A 10932-nucleotide genomic window follows, 5' to 3' on the forward strand; every position below is an offset into this window, starting at 1 on the left:
ACTGTGTTAGCCAGGATGGTCTCAATCTCCTGCCCTCATGATCCGCCCGCCTCAGCCTCCCAAATTGCTGGGATTATAGGCATGAGCCACTGCGCCCGGCCCCATTTCTCTACTTTCTGAACTTTAAGTTTTTGCCTTTCTAGGATTAATTTTCCTTTACTTTTTAAATTTTTTTTATAGTGAGCCCAAATTATAGGCTTATCTCTGGTTCTTTGATATTTTTTCAAAGAGACAAAGGATAGAGATTCAAGAAAAGAACAGAAGGGAGAATCACATTAAATATTGGGAGTTTCCTTCCTGCCCTTACCTATCTTTCTTTTCCATGTTCCTCTTAAATATTACAAACCAAATTCCTTGGAATTCTAAGCAGCCAGGTTTATTCTTTGTTTATAAAACCCAGGCTTAATAAAAAAGGAGGGAGCCCTCTAAAAGGGAACCTGCTTGTGAAATTCAACAATAAGCTCCATTGCAAAGATTTTTGATGGGGTGGTTAGGACATAATCTGAATTTAATATTCAAAATAAGTTCTTTCTCCTTCTGTGCCTTTTTTTTTTTCCTGCTTTTGACTTTTTTTCTTTCTTTCTCACTTCCTCTCTATTGATCTCTTCTCTACTTTCCCTACTCTTTTTCTTTTTTCCCTCTGGTTCTCTCCCCTCATATCAAATCTCCTTCTAATTTCCTCAAACTTGTGCCTCATCTGTCTCCCCTTTTCTCAAGGGAATGAATGTGAGGAAAGAAAAGTAAAACAGAAAAGACAAAGTTGGTGGAAAACATGTAAGACAACCGAAAGGTAACTTTTTAATTATAAGTCTCTATAGGAATACATGATAGCTATGACACTGTCACACAAAAAAGTAGTTAATAACTGGGGTCTTTTAACATTAAATCTTATTCTACTGTAGTAACAATATAAGTGGAATGAAATGTTAGGGGTTTGTTGTGGTTTCTGCTCTATAATCCATCATGGGTCAAAAGATAACATCAGCACAGGGAAGAGGAGAGGGGGCTTCAGGTGAGGCACTGGAAGAGAATTATGTGTTGTGCTACCATAGTGATTTCTCTCATTTCTGTACTTCTTTGCAACCTTATCATGCTATTTCCCAACCTGCTTTTTAGATCAGCCAATACAATTAAGACCTCTTTTTTTCCATAGCAAAAGGATACGGATATTCATAGAGTGCCTGCAGGGCTGTCATGTACAGTTGTGTAGCTTGTACGCACCATCCACGTTGTAGTTTATGTGCAATTCATAATCTGCACAGCTGTATGCAGTGTCCCTGGCCTACTGTATTCTAAGTTTCTTTGAAACACCAGCTCTGCAGTGTGTTGCTGAAGAATGAAACTTCTCTCAGCCATAATAACAATACCCGGTAGCACAGAAAGAGTTGAAGCAAATGCAATTTTAGGGCCATTGTGTCTTCTGTTGCCTCCTTCGTAAAGCTAATGCTGTGTGTGTGTGTGTGTGTGTGTGTGTACCAGGGCTGAGTTCACAGAATTGAAGGGGGGAGGTTGGTGGACCACAGTGTCCTGGGCAGTAACCCCTTCCCCATCCTGGCAGAGCCTTTGTGATGGAATCAATGTGCCCACTCTTCTGTCCATCCTTCTGTCACTCTGCCACCAAAAAGCCAGCTTAGCACTTGAGCATTTTGTTTATTTACTTGTTTATTTTTTCTGGGTTTTTTTTTTTTTTTTTTTTGGGACAGAATCTTGCTCTGTTGCCCAGGCTGGAGTACAGTGGTGCAATCTCGGCTCACTACAACCTTTGCCTCCTGGGTTCAAGTGATTCTCATGCCTTAGCCTCCCGAGTAGCTGGGACTCCACGCATATACCACCAGGCCTGGCTAACTTTTGTATTTTTAGTAGAGACAGGGTTTCACCATGTTGGCCAGGCTGGTCTCCAACTCCTGACCTCAAGTAATCTGCCCGCCTTGGCCTCCCAAAGTGCTGGGATTAAGGGCGTAAGCCACTGTACCTGGCTGAGCATTTTGTTTGTTAACAGGACCCCACCAAGATACACACTGTAGGTGAAAGGTAATGGACCAGAGGAGAACAGTGTGGCTGAAAAACAACAAATGTCCACACTCAATAATCCCCTGGCCTCCACATACATTTCCTGATCTGTACCTGTTCTTTTGTGACTTCTTTCCCCCTTAAGAATGCTCCTGCCAGGCACAGTGGCTCACACCTGTAATCCCAGCACTTTGGGAGGCCGAGGCGGGTGGATCACAAAGTCAAGAGATCGAGACCATCCTGGCCAACATGGTGAAACTCCATCTCTACTAAAAATGCAAAAATTAGCCGGGCGTGGTGGTGCGTGCCTGTAATCTCAGCTACTCGGGAGACTGAGGCAGGAGAATCGCTTGAACCCGGGAGGTGGAGATTGCAGTGAGCTGGGATTATGACACTGCACTCCAGTCTGGCAACAGAGTGAGACTCCATCTCAAACAAACAAACGAACAAACCAACAAACAAACAAAACACGCTCCTAATATTCCCCTTAACTTGCTGTATGGTGTGGAGAAAGTGATGGGTGGCATACAGGGTGACACGTGCTGGCTCCTACATCCACCTAGACAGAGTCCAAAGTCCTGCCATCTTTCAATATAGTATGGAATTTAAACAGAGAAATTTCTTTCAAGATAACTCAATATTTTACAATGATTTCAATCCCTTGATGGATATATTCAGCAACAAAATTTCAAAAATTAGGGTCTCATTAAGACAGAGCTGCAAATGCAAAGAATGACAAAAAAATTATATATACCATACTTAAATTTTGACTTATTAAATTGAAAAGGTTGCTCCCAAATACTTATATTTTGAATAGCTGATATATGGGAAAAAGCAGATTTTTTTTTAATGGTAGAAAAAGTTAGTTACTAATACAGACTTCATATTGTTACAAATAATGTGAAAGATTTCATCTTATTACCACTGAAGTAATGTGAAAGTTATTTGGACTCTTATTTACTATAGCATATTATGATGTTTGTAGGTCTTATGACCAAATCTTAGGACTCAGTACAGCACAGATTAAGAACTTGCAAATAATTCAATAGCAGGTATAGAATTTTAATTTTATTTTTTGTTTGTTTTAATTTTTGCTAGAAATTTAAAAGAGCAAAAGCCCATAATCTTAATCTTAACATCCTGAATGGATAGGTGTTTCCTTGGGTAGAAACAGCTTTTAAAAACAACAATTTAAAGAAATTAAGTTTCTTGGCCGAGTGCGGTGGCTCACGCCTGTAATCCCACCACGCTGGAAGGCCAAGGCAGGTGGATCACCTGAGGTTAGGAGTTTGAGACCAGCCTGACCAACATGGTGAAACCTTATCTCTACTAAAAAGGCAAAAATCAGCTGGGCATGGTGGCAGGCGCCTGTAATCCCAGCTACTCGGGAGGATGAGACACGAAAATTGTTTGAACCCGGAAGGCAGGGGTTTCAGTGAGCCGAGATTGTGCCACTGCACTCTAGCCTGGGTGACAGTGAAACTTTGTCTCAAAAAAAAAAAAAGAAATTAAGTTTAATAATGTTTTAATGGCTAGATTTTTAAAAATGAGATCTTATTCATCCAAAGGATCTTTATTTTTTATATCAAGAAAAGTTGTAGTATAAATATACTTTTACATGTTTCAATCATTTATTTTACCTGTATTTAGTTTTCTCTTGTCTTATACTTAATAGTAATAACCATTAAAAATATTCTGTATTTCAGACTTTTGAATTAAAATGGGACCTTCCTCCACCTTTCTAAAAAATCAGATACAAACTACTAAACTAAAAAGCAAACACAGCTCAGGAAAAGACCAATCGGTGCAAGAGAAAACCAAGCAGGTTGTCTTCTATGTGGGCAGAAATAAAGCCTATTACTAATCACTTAAAGAATTTCAAACCATGTCAACCTTAATTTCCATAAAACTTAACTATTAATGTGGATTATCTATTTTAAAGGAAGCTAGAGGACTATGCAAAACTATAAGATTTTCCATTCATTAAACTCAGTTTTTAATCCATTGGGTCTGTTTCTTGGGATTTTATGGAAAAACTTGTTATTCTTTGGTTTCCACTTTCTCATTGTACATTAGGGTCCCAACACTGTTTTTGTTTCTAACATTGAGGGAATGTGGGGGTCATTCAAGGCGGGGACAGTGTTCATTTCATCTTGTTCTAGCTGAGTACCTGGTGCCGAGAAGACAGTTATTTATTATCAGGTGTCATTGCCAAAACAGGTTTAAAAAAAAAAAATCCCTTAGGAAAATGATGAGGGGGGGACACTCTGACGGGAGAGAATGCCGGGTCTGATCTATGGACACAAGGGTCGCTTTTGCTGTTACATCGTATTAACACCTGAGGAGCCAAGTACAAAGTTTATGGCAAAGTGAGAAAGGATCTTTGTGGGCACCAAAAAAGGAATCCCTCATCTGGTGCTCATTGATTGCCCGCCACCATCCACTACCCCGTCCCCTCATCACAGGGTGAATGATACCATTTCATGGATATTTGGAGACTGGCAAGATTTACTGATTTCATCACAGTTCGGACACTGGTAACCTGTGTATGGTGACTGGAGGTGCTTTAACCTTGAACGAATTGGTGTTGGATCAACCAAACACGAGAGGAGCCATCCTGGGATCTTTGGACGTGGTTTCACGTGAAAGATGCCAATGGTCAAACACTTTTTGCCACTCAACTTCCAAAACATTGTTTTGTTATTGGCAAGGGCCAACCCAAACCCATGGGATTTCTCTTCCCCGAGGAAAGGGGTTAATCCGGGCCCTCACCATTGCTGAAGAGAGAGATAAAAAGACCTGGCGGGCCAAACAGAGCAGTGGTGAAAATGGGCCCCTGGTGCCATGTCAACCTTCGTACGGTAATTAAAAATATTGTGGCAGGAAAAAAAAAAAAAAATCCACGTACCTTTTAAAAAAATAAAAAAGGAAAGCTACAGAATCCCCACCCAGAGAATGGTTTGACTTTTTAAAAGCCATCGCTTATTTTCTAAAAGCTGCCAGTCATGCTACAACATGTTTTTTATCCATTATCTCACTTAATCTTCACAGTAATATGAGGGACACTATTATTTCTCCTTGTTTTACAGGTGGTGAAAGTGAAGCTTAGAGGTTAAAGTTACTTGTCCAAGTCACACAGCTAGAAAATGGTGGAGATGGCCTCTGAACCTAAGAAACCCAACAGCCAAGCTAAATGCAAATTTGCGATTCACATTAGAACTCATGCTTTTAAATTCAGAATAAGGGTAGTTAGGTTTTTTAAAAGCTATAGAAATATATTTAACTCAAATTTCACACAAATAGTACTGGTTTTTCTACTGTGAACTGAGAATATGTCTTATCTCCATCTTTCCCTTCCTGTCCCACAGGCAACCCTCTAGAACTGTGCAGTCCCATACGGTGGCCAGTAGGCATAGGTGGCTATTGAGCACCTGCAGTGTAGCTAGTGTGACTGAGAAACTGAATTTTAGATTATTTTAAATAAATGTAAATTCTAATTTTAAAACTAGAACAGTGTAGAATATTTTTCCATTAAACGCAACTTTATTGTTTTGGTAGGGCTACATTTTTCACTTCAACTGTTGAAAATCTAGTGTCCAAATTGAGATATACTGTAAGTGTAAAATATATGCCAGATTTGGAAGTCTTTGAGAAAAGAAGAATGTAAAATATTTAATATGTGTTATATTGATTATATGTTTAAATAATATTTGAATATATTGATTAAATAAAAATATTTAAGGATTACTTTCATCTGTTTCTTTTTACTTTTTTGATGTGCCTATTAAGCAATGTGTCACAAATTACATATATGAAAAAAAATGTGGCTCATGATAGATTTCCATCAGATAGCACTGCTCTAGAGAAAAACCATCTACCCAGTCTCTTGGCCCACAGTCTAGGGAATTCCTCCTCCTCTTCTCCCTGCTGTTCCAAAGACAGAAATTTGTTTCCAACCTTCACAGCCAGGAATGAAAACAGAGATTCCACGAAACCGAGAGGAGACTAACATTTTTAAGTTAGGTATATACATAAACCAACAGTTTCTAATTTGGAGATGGCTATATCATCATAGAAACTGTTTTCTTGATACAGATTGTCGGTAACTTTTACTTTTGTTCACTTGGGGGAAAAAAAGATTATCTGATAAATTGATTCTTATAGGTAGAAAGCTATAACTATAAGTTATAGCTATAGCTATAAGTTATAACTATAAGTTATAGATTTCTATCCAGCAACATAATCCTTCAAAAGGCAACATACACTGTAGTTGGTGTACAACCACCTTGGAAAAGAGTTTGGAAAATTAAGTTAAGACATATGATCAGCTGGATGTGGTCGCTCATGCCTATAATCCCAGCACTTTGGGAGGCTGAGGCAGGAGGATTGCTTGGGCCCAGGAGTTTGAGACCAGCCTCGGTAACGAAGTAAGACCCTGTCTCTAAAAAATTAGCCGGGTGTGATGGCCCATATCTATAGTCCCAGTTACTCAGGCGACTGAGGATGGAAGACTGCTTGAGCTCGGGAGGTCGAGGCTGCAGTGACCCATGATCATGCCACTATACTGCAACCTGGGTAACAGAGCAAGACCCTCACTCAAAAAAAAAAAAAAAAAAAAAAAAAAAGATACATGATCAAATTTCAAAAAAACCTAAAAACACTTTCACAAGACATATATTCAAAATAAGACTCATACACAAATAGTCATAGTTTTGTTCATAACAGCAAAAAACTGGAAACACCCAAATGCCCATCAACAGGTGAATGACTAAACAAATTGTTGTATGGTCATACAGTGATACTACTTAGCAACAAAAAGAAACTTAACTATTAAATACAAAAGTTCTCCCTTATCCACAGTCATGCTTTCCACAGTTTTAGTTACCTGTGGTCAAAAAATATTAAATAGTTCCAGAAATAAATAATTCATAGGTTTTAAATTACATGCAATTCTAAGTAGCATGATGAAATCTCACACCATCCCACCTGCAACAGGGATCATCCCCTTGCAGCTATCCAGGTTGTATATGTTACCTGCCCCTTAGTCAGTAGCCTTCTCGATGATCAGATTGAAAAACAGTATGTACAGGGTTCTGTACCATCCAAGGTTTCAGGCATCCACGAGGGGTCTTGGAAGGTATCCCCTGAAGATGGGGGGCGGGTGGACTACTGTAGATGCAACAATACATGGATGAACCTTAGAAACAGGTTGGGTACATGCTATATAATTCAATTTATATGAAGATTTAGGAGACAAAACTAATTTAAAAAGACAAATCAGATTGGTGGTTGCCTGGGGTTGTGGGTAGCCAGGAGGATATTGACTGCAAAGTAGTTTGAGGAAACTTTTCAAGGTGATGAAAATGTCCTTTTTTTTCTTTCTTTCTTTTTTTTTTTTTTGAGACAGGATCTTGTTCTGAAGTGCAGTAGTGGCACTGTAACCTCATCCTCTTGGGCTCAAGTGACCTTCCAACCCCAGTCTCCGAAGTAGCTTGAACTACAGGCATACGCCACCATATGCAGCTAATTTTTAAATTTTTCTGTAGAGACAGGGTCTTGCTGTGTTGCCCAGAGCTGGTCTCAACCCTCTGTCCTCTAGTGATTTTCTCAGCCTCTCAAAGTTCAGGGATTACAGGCCTGAGCCACTGGGTCCAGCCTGATGTAAATATTCTATCTCCTGATTGCAGCGGTGGTTACATAAGTGTGTACATTTATCCAACTAAATACTTTAAAATAGGTGCCTTTTATTTGCATATAAATTATACGTCAATAGGCCAAGCTTAGTGGCTTGCACCTGCAATCCCAGCACTTCGAGAGGCTGAGGCGGGTGAATCACTTGAGGTCGGAGTTAGAGACCAGCCTGGCCAACATGGTGAAACCCCGCTTCTACTAAAAATACAAAAAAATTAACCGGGCCTGGTGGCCGGTAGCTGTAATCCCAGCTACTAGGGAGGCTGAGTTAGGAGAATTGCTTGAACCTGGGAGGCAGAGGTTGCACTGAGCTGAGATCATGCCACTGTACTCCAGCCTGGGTGACAAGGTGAGACTGTGTCTTTAAAAAACAAAAAACTTAACATGATAATTTGTGTCTATAGTACTTATCACACATTAGATTATTTGGTAGTTTTAAAAATATGTCTACAGCCAGGCATGGTGGCTCATGCCTGTAATCCCAGCACTTTGGGAGGCCGAGGCGGGCAGATCATGAGGTCAGGAGATCAAGACCATCCTGGCTAACATGGTGAAACCCCGTCTCTACTAAAAATACAAAAATATTAGCCAGGCATGGTGGCAGGTGCCTGTAGTCCCAGCTACTCAGGAGGCTGAGGCAGAAGAATGGCGTGAACCCGGGAGGCGAGCTTGCAGTGAGCCAAGATCGTGCCACTGCACTCCAGCCTGGGGGACAGAGCAAGACTCCGTCTCAAAAAATACATATATATATATATATGTCTACAAATGCTTTATTCTCCTCCCTTCAAGGGATGGAGCCTATTCCCCTTCCTTTTGGTACAGATTGGACTTAGGGACTTGCTTCTAGACAATAAGGTGGCAGTGGTGATGTGTGGTTTTGGAGACTAGGTCATAAAACAGCCCTATGGTTTCTGTCTTTGTTGCTCCCTCTCTTAAGTCATTTGCCCTGGGGGAAGCCAGCTGTCACATTCTTAGATCATTTGCCCTGGGGGAAAACTAGCTGTTCCTTATGACAAGAAACAGAGGCCAAGTCTTATGACAAGGAACAAGGCCAAATGACAAGGAACTAGCTAACAGACATGTGAGACTCCTTTAGTACCAGTCATGCCTTCAGGTGACTGCAATCCCAGCAGACACTCTGCTAAGCTGGTGTCAGAGCCACCTAGCTAAGATGCTTCTGGCTTCCTGACCTGCAGCAAGGGAGAAATTACATTTGCATGTAATTATGTATCACAAAATCTCATTTATCTCTAATTCTACTATTCCGTGTATATTTTAGATGAGAACTTATGAAATGTTGACTAAAGTGCTGAACACCCTTTGAAATCGCTCCGTTTTCTTCATTAAAGTGAATTGTCACATTTTACCAAGATCCTAGGTGTATTCATAGCCTATATTCAGTCTAAGCTTAAAAGGAAAAAATCAGTGCATTTTTATGCCTGTTGCCAAATTGTTCTCAGCTCTCCAGTGCCCTGAGCTGAGATAACAAGGCTTGGGAGACTTGTTTGCTGTTCTGCCTTCCTGCATTTGCTTGAAGTGTTACCCAGAGGCCATGAGGCCTGAAAGCTTTCAGTCTAAATACTTAGTCAGGTCCCGGCACCAGCTACAGATTTACACAGCTACAAATTTAAAACCATTTATATTTCCAAATATGGCTTTTAAAATTCTCCTAAAATTATTCCGGAAAAAAAAGAAAATAGTTACCTATTTTCTCCAAGAGCCCTAAAAGGGATCCACTGTGCTGTTTCCGTGTCTCCCATTCCACCAACACATTTTTATTTTATTTTTTTGGAGACAGAGTCTCACTCTGTCACCCAGGCTGGAGTGCAGTGGTGCAATCTCAGCTCACTGCAATCTCCGCCTCCCAGGTTCAAGTGATTCTCCTGCCTCAGCCTCCCAAATAGCTGGGACCACAGGCGTGCGCCACCACACCCGGCTAAATTTTGTATTTTTTGTAGAGACAGGGTTTTACCATGTTGCCCAGGCTGGTCATGAACTCATGAGTTCAGGCAATCTGCCCGCCTTGGCCTCCCAACGCACTAGGCATGAATGCACCTAGGATCTTGGTAAAATGTGACAATTCACTTTAATGAAGAAAATGGAGCGATTTCAAAGGGTGTTCGGCACTTTAATCAACATTTCATAAGTTCTCATCTAAAATATACACAGAAGGACAAGCTCTTTTAATAGTAGAATTAGAGATAAATGAGATCTGGTGGAAGACCAATACCTATTCCAATTCTGCCATAGTATATCACATGAGAAGGTAGGGCTTTTCTGTGAGAAAGAAATTTGCAAAGCCTCAGATATCTGCTTCTACTGACAGGTTTTACAAGTTTCTAGTTAGCACTACCTCCTATATCTGATCTGTAATTTCCATCTGAAACTCCCTTCCTCTGGCTGACTTCTCCCAGTCTGTCTCATGACAGGTGGGAAGAAACCTAGTGCAACAATCCAGGCAAAAGATGATGATGACCTGGAGTAGGGTGGTAGCAGTGGGGATGGGGAGAAGTGGTTAGATTCTGGATATATTTTGAAGGTAGATAAACAGGATTTCCTGATGGGTTGAATGTGCCATGTGAAAGAACACCTGAATAACTGGAAACTGTCAAAATCAATAGTTCTGCCATGTAAAATTTGCAATACTCATCAGAAATTTAAATGAAGATTCCAGCTGATAGATGAATACAGGATTCTGGAATTTAGGGCAGAAGTTCAGAGTAAAGATAAATTTGGAGCGAACAGTATATAGACGAAATTTGAAGCCATGAGACCAGATGAAAGCGAGTGAGTGACAAAGAACATCATGATAAAAATAAAGACAAACAGTTAATACATACTATTCCAGCACTGTTCTAAGCACTGTCATATATAAATTAACTTTGTCTTCACAAGCACTGTAGGAGGTAACTACTTTTATTATACTCATTTTATAAATAACGAAGCTGAATTTCAGAGAAATTAACTGACTTTCTTCTAATCAGACAGCTAGCTAGTGACAGAGCTGGGATTCAAACCCAAGCAAAGAGAAAAGTAAAATATTCCATTTTAGAGCTTTGGGACACTCCAAATATTAGCAAAGAGATAAATAAGAGGCAGCAAAGGGTTCTGAGGAGGAGGTTCCAGTGACATGGGAAGGGAAGTAAGAGCGGTGTTTCAGAAGCCCAGAGAAGAAAATGGAGAAAATTATCAGCTTCATCAGATACTGTAGACAGGTCACATAAGATGACT

The 10932-nt window shown here is 40.2% G+C and overlaps 1 protein-coding gene across 1 annotated transcript in view; it reads left to right on the top strand.

Moving 5' to 3' along the window:
* Window positions 1–753, top strand: part of GARIN2 (golgi associated RAB2 interactor family member 2) — a 39215-nt gene extending 38462 nt beyond the window's left edge. The window contains 1 exon segment of the mRNA XM_017878583.1: window positions 718–753. The gene's annotated coding sequence lies outside the window, so the exon portion shown is untranslated.
* The last annotated feature ends 10179 nt before the right edge of the window (window positions 754–10932 follow it).

Source organism: Rhinopithecus bieti, unplaced genomic scaffold, assembly GCF_001698545.2.
Source record: "Rhinopithecus bieti isolate Rb0 unplaced genomic scaffold, ASM169854v2 scaffold_11252, whole genome shotgun sequence".
NCBI classification, from domain to species: Eukaryota; Metazoa; Chordata; class Mammalia; order Primates; family Cercopithecidae; genus Rhinopithecus; species Rhinopithecus bieti.